General features: G+C 43.9%; 1 non-coding gene across 1 annotated transcript; it reads left to right on the top strand.

Moving 5' to 3' along the window:
• Positions 1-6,051: 6,051 nt before the first annotated feature.
• Positions 6,052-6,124, top strand: trnav-uac (transfer RNA valine (anticodon UAC)). Its single transcript has one exon. It is a non-coding gene; the product is annotated as a tRNA-Val (tRNA).
• The last annotated feature ends 528 nt before the right edge of the window (positions 6,125-6,652 follow it).

Below are 6,652 nucleotides of genomic sequence, written 5' to 3' on the forward strand. Positions count from 1 at the left end.
AGGGGAAAATCAAGGGGTGGGGGAGGGGAAGCAGGGAGGGGATGGGCAGGAAAGGTGAAGAAGGAATGTAAGGGGAAAGCACTGTGGGTAGTAGAAAGAGGCGGAAGCATGAGGGAGTTGATAGGCAGCTGGAGGAGGAGGCAGAGTGAAACTGGGATGGGGGAAGGGAGAGGGAGGGAATTACCGGAAGTTGGAGAATTCAATGTTCATGCCAAGGGGCTGGAGACTACCCAGGCGGTATACGAAGTGTTGCTCCTCCAACTTCTACATCGGCGAGACCTGACACAGATTGGGGGACAGCTTCGTTGAGCACCTCTGCTCCGTCTGCCACAACAGACAGGATCTCCCGGTTGCTACCCACTTCAACTCTGCTTCACATTCCCATTCGGATATGTCCATACATGGCCTCCTCTACTGCCATGATGAGGCCAAAATCAGGTTGGATATGGTTCGCCAGTTGTTCATCATGGGTGGGGTGTGCAGACTTGGTCTGGGGAGGGCACGGACTGGTGGAGGAGTCTTGGGTTCTATCCAGTTTCATCTTGGATCCAGCACTCATCAGGGAGGTCCATCAAACCCATCAAGATCACCCAGGGCCATCTGCTGTCAGCTGCAGGACAGGCACCTCCCAGGAGCACACAATCCAGAAACAGCAGGAAACCACTGACTATCTGCTCAGCACTCTCAACCAGCTCTCCATCTCGACAAGGCAACCCCAAGCCAGTCAGCCTCCTCCCTTGGAGCCCCTGGAAGTCTATGAAATTCCAGGAGAGTTTGAGCATATCATTACAACTTTTCATTTGTCTTACTGGTAACCTGTTCACCTGATAAAGCACAGAAAAAGAAGTCTGTTTCAGGAGTCTGATATCCGGCATGCGGACAATGTGACTGTTCAGCGCAGGGATTCCCAACCTGAGGTCCATGGACCCCTTGGTTAATGGTAGAGGTCCATGAGTGTAGCGTAATGACATATTTGAATCCTCAGTGCTGGGGATATTAGCCTGGAAGAAGTTTGCTCATCCTTTCTGTGTGTTTAAAGGTTGTGGAGAAAATTCAAAATCAGAGGGACTTGGGAGTCCTTATGCAGGATTTCCAGAAGGTTAACTTGCAGGTTGAGTTGGTGGTGAGGATGTCAGCATTCATTTTGAGAGGGCTCAAATATAAAGGCAAAGATATGATGCTGAGGCTTTATAAGGCTTTGGTCATAATGCATTTGGAGTATCGTGAGCAGTTTTGGACACCTTTGCACCACTGATTTTTGAATTTTCGCCACATTTAGAAAAGAAACATTGAGGAATGCAGTAGAACAGAGTGATCTAGGAATAATGGTGCATAGTTTCCTGAAGGTGGAATCTCATGTGGATAGGGTGGTGAAGAAAGCTTTTGGTATGTTGGCCTTTATAAATCAGAGCATTGAGTATAGGAGTTGGGATGTAATGTTAAAATTGTACAAGGCATTGGTGAGGCCAAATTTGGAGTATTGTGTACAGTTCAGGTCATCGAATTATAGGAAAGATGTCAACAAAATAGAGAGAGTACAGAGAAAATTTACTAGAATGTTACCTGGGTTTCAGCACCTAAGTTACAGGGAAAGGTTGAACAAGTTAGGTCTTTATTCTTTGGAGCGTAGAAGATTGAGGGGGTACTTGATTGAGGTATTTAAAATTATGAGGGGGATAGATAGAGTTGACGTGGATAGGCTTTTTCCATTGACAGTAGGGAAGATTCAAACAAGAGGACATGAGTTGAGAGTTAAGGGGCAAAAGTTTAGGGGTAACACGAGGGGGAACTTCTTTACTCAGAGAGTGGTAGCTGTGTGGAATGAGCTTCCAGTAGAAGTGGTAGAGGCAGGTTCGATATTGTCATTTGAAGCAATATTGGATAGGTATATGGACAAGAAAGGAATGGAGGGTTATGGGCTGAGTGCAGGTCGGTGGGACTAGGTGAGAGTAAGTGTTCAGCACGGACTAGAAGGGCCAAGATGGCCTGTTTCCGTGCTGTAATTGTTATATGGTTATATGGTTAAACATAGAGACATGCACCCCTCATACAATCTCTTTGCCCTCCTGCCATCTGGGAAAAGGCTCTGAAGCATTCGGGCTCTCACGACCAGACTATGTAACAGTTTCTTCCCCCAAGCTATCAGACTCCTCAATACCTGAAGCCTGGACTGACACCTTGTCCTATTGTCCTGTTTATTATTTATTGTAATGCCTGCACTGTTTTTGTGCACTTTGTGTAGTCCTGTGTAGGTCTGTAGTTTAGTGTAGCTTTCTCTGTTGTTTCTTTTTACGTAGTTCAGTCTAGTTTTTGTACTGCGTCATGTAACACCATGGTCCTGAAAAACGTTGTCTCATGTTTACTATGTACTGTACCAGCAGTTATGGTCGAAATGACAATAAAAGTGACGACTTGACTTGACATAGAAAACATACAGCACGATACAGGCCCTTTGGCCCACAAAGCTATGTCAGACATAACCCTACTTTAGAACTACCTAGGTTTTACCCATAGCCCTCTATTCTTCTAAGCTCCATGTAGCCATCCAGGAGTCTCTTAAAAGATCCTATCGTTTCCACCTCCACCACCACCGCTGGCAGCCCATTCCACGCACTCACCACTCTCTGTTTATATAAAATAACTTGCCCCTGACATCTCCTCTGTACCTACTTCCAAGTACCTTAAAACTATGCCCTCTCATGTTAGCCATTTCAGCCCTGGGAAAAAGCCCCTGACTATCCACAGGATCAATGCCTGACATTATCTTGAACACCTCTATCAGGTCACCTCTTATCCTCCATCACTCCAAGGAGAAAAGGCTAAGTTCACTGAACATATTCTCATAAGGCATGCTCCCCAATCCAGACAACATCCTTGTAAATCTCCTCAGCACCCTTTCTATGGTTTCCATGTCCTTCCTGTAGTGCAGCGACCAGAATTATGCACTGTACTCCAAGTGGAGTCTGACCAGGGTCCTATTTAGCTGCAACATTATCTCTCGGCTCTTAAAAGAATCCACAACTTAATTTTTTCTACCAAAGTGCATGACCATACACTTCACCTACACTATATTCCATTTGCCACTTTGCCCATTCTTCCAATCTGTCCAAGTCCTTCTGCAGACTTCCTGCTTCGTCAACACTACCTGCCCCTCCACATCCTTCATACCATCTGCAAACTTGGCCACAATGCCTTTAATCCCTTCGTCCAAATTATTGACCCCCAATGTGAAATGAAGCGTTCTCAATACTGACCCTATGAGAGACTTAGATAGGATGGATAGCCAGTACCTGTTTCTCAGGGCATGAATAGCAAACACCAGAGGGCACATGTACAAAGTTAAGGGAGGGAAGTTTAGGGGAGACAACAGGGGTAAGTTTTTTTACACAAAGGGTTGTGGGTGCCTGGAATAACTTGCCAGGGATGGTGGTGGAGGCTAAAACACTAGAAGTATTTAAGAGCCTCTTGGACAGGCACATGGATGAAAGAAAAATAGAGGGTTACGGGGTAGTGTGGGTTTAGTACTTTTTTAAGGAATACATGGGTCGGTACAACATTGAGGGCAGAAGGGCCTGTACTGTGCTGTAGTATTCTAGTGTCTAGTGTATAGTGACCCCAGCAGAATATCACTGGCAGCCAACCAGAAAAGGCCCCCTTTATTCCTACTATTTGCCTCCTGCCAGTCAGCCAATCTGCTATCCCTGTAACATGGGCTCTTAACTTGTTAAGCAGCCTCATGTCTGATAACTTGTCAAATCTGAAAATCAAAATAAGCAACATCCACTGACTCTCCTTCATCCATCCTGCCTGTTATTTCCTCAAAAAATTCCAGCAGATTTGTCAGGGAAGATTTTCATTTTAGAAAACCATGCTGACTTTGGTCTATTTTATAATGTGCTTCCAAAAAACCTGAAACCTCATCCTTCATAATAGACTCCAACACCTTCCTAACCACTTAAGTCAGACTAACTGGCACTATAGATTCCTCTCTTCTGCCTCCCTCGCTTCTTAAAGATTGAAGTGACATTTGGAATTTTCTAGTCCTGCGGAACCATTCCAGAACTTAGTCATTCTTGAAGGATTACTATTACTACTACTACTACTACTAATAATAATAATAACTTTATTTATATTGCATATTTCAAACATTCAGATGCAGGCTCAATGTCCTTTGTAAAACTTTCATCTCTCACCTTAAACCTCAAGTTATTAGTTCCCCTTAAATGGAATAAAGACAGTGCTCACCCTTTCTATAACCCTCATGATTTTATACACCTCTATTAAACCCCTGAGTGTGCTATGTTCCCTAGCTTACCCAACCTCTCCCTGTAACTCAGTACTTCAATTTCTAGCAGAATCCTTGTAAATCTTCTCCTGACTTCTTACAGTTTCACGATTTCTTTCCTATAAGAGCACAACCAAAGCTGTGTACAAGATTTTATTCAAGTGTAGTCTCAACAACATTTTGTACAACTGCAAAATGACATCCCAATTCCTATACTCAGTGCCATGACTGAAGAAGGCCAGTGTGCTAAATGCCTTCTTTACTGCCCTGCTTACCTGTGACACCACTTTCAGTACATGTCCTCCAAGGTTTCTCTGTTCAACAACACTCCCAGGGCTCAAATATCCAATGTACTAATCTTACCCAGGTTTGACTTTGCACTTACCAAGTCAAGTCACTTTTATTGTCATTTCGACCATAACTGCTGGTACAGTACATAGTAAAAATGAGACAATGTTTTTCAGGACCATGGTGTTACATGACGCAGTACAAAAACTAGGCTGAACTACGTAAAAAGAAACAACAGAGAAAGCTACACTAAACTACAGACCTACACAGGACTACACAAAGTGCACAAAAACAGTGCAGGCATTACAATAAATAATAAACAGGACAATAGGACAAGGTGTCAGTCCAGGTTCTGGGTATTGAGGAGTCTGATAGCTTGGGGGAAGAAACTGTTACATAGTCTGGTCGTGAGAGCCCGAATGCTTCAGAGCCTTTTCCCAGACGGCAAGAGGGAGAAGAGATTGTATGAGGGGTGCGTGGGATCCTTCATAATGCTGTTTCCTTTGCGGATGCAGCGTGTAGTGTAAATGTCCGTGATGGCAGGAAGAGAGACCCCGATGATCTTCGCAGCTGACCTCACTATCTGCTGCAGGGTCTTGCGATCCGAGATGAATGATCTGAATTGAACCCATCCCATGTACCTAGCTGATCAAGATCTCCGTTATTTTTATAACCTTCTTCACTATATATATATATTGCTGTATACTTATTGCCGATAGCAACCCATACAGCACACCACTTGTCACAGGTCTCCAGCCCAAGAAACAAGCCTCAACTATCAATCACTGCTTTCTGTCACCAAAACAATTATGAATCCATACCACTATCTCTCAATCCCATGTGATATAATCCTCCAGACTAGTTTACCATGTGGGACCTTGTCAAAGGCCTTGGTAAAGTCCATACGTATATCTGGGACACTGCCTTACCCTCATTTATCCTCTTGGTTACTTCTTCAAAAAAAACCCTCTAAAAGATGTGTCAAGTACGACTTTCCACACATGCAGATGTATGCTGACTCCTCCTAATCAGACTCTGTCCAAATACTGGCAGAGCCTATCCCTCATCAGTCCTCACCGCTAAGGACTCACCAGCCTATAGTTCCCTGGACTGTGTCTGTTGCCTAATGGTACATTAGCGACCGTCCAGAAGGAGAGATTGGGTAATTTATTACCTGCACTCTGCCCAGTGTGGCCGTCTGAATCCCCCAATTGCTAGCCTTTTTAAATTTTCCTCCCAATTACCACACGAATATGTATATCTCTGTCTACATCTACATCTATCTGGAGCAACACACACAATGATCGAAGAAATCAATGATTCAGACAGCATCTATGAAGGGTCTAAAACCCTTCATCAGTCGCTTACAGAGGATTTCTACCTAAAACATCAATTAGCAGATTTAGGTGCGAGGTGCGGGGAGCATCGAACTCAGATGGCTGTATGTGTGGATTGCTGCAAAACTGTTTATTCTGTACGGTTCCATAGTGTAGTGGTTATCACGTCTGCTTTACACGCAGAAGATCCTGGGTTCGAGCCCCAGTGGAACCACTATTTACTTCCCGCTGCTCATTTTCTTATTTCAAATTCCTAATCGAAGTTAAAATTAATTGCTTAATGAATTTCAGTAATGATAGAATTAAACACCAGCAATTGTTCAAAATCTTATAGTTTTAAACCATTCAAATGGGCATGAACATAGAATTGTACAGCAGTTTAAGCAAAAGCAGTCCTGCTGAACTGTACCTTTTTCCATTGATGCTGCCTGGCCTACTGAGTTCCTCCAACATTGTGTGTGTTGCTCGGATTTCCAGCATCTGCAGATTTTCTCTTGTTAGCAAAAAGCAAGGGGTACCTGACCGGGTTTGCTCGGTTTTTGTGCGGGAGGAGGGATTTGGAGGTCGATGTGCCTGACCGGGTTTGCTCGGTTTTTGTGCGGGAGGAGGGACTTGGGGTCTGCTGCCTTCCATTTCTTTCTTGGTTTTGTGGCTACCCGGAGAAATAAAGAATTTCAAAGTTGTATACTTTGATAATAAAATGAACCTTTAAATTCTTGTTCCCACCGATGAAATTGCATTA

This window comes from Hemitrygon akajei, chromosome 5 (genome assembly GCF_048418815.1).
Source record: "Hemitrygon akajei chromosome 5, sHemAka1.3, whole genome shotgun sequence".
Taxonomy (NCBI): Eukaryota; Metazoa; Chordata; class Chondrichthyes; order Myliobatiformes; family Dasyatidae; genus Hemitrygon; species Hemitrygon akajei.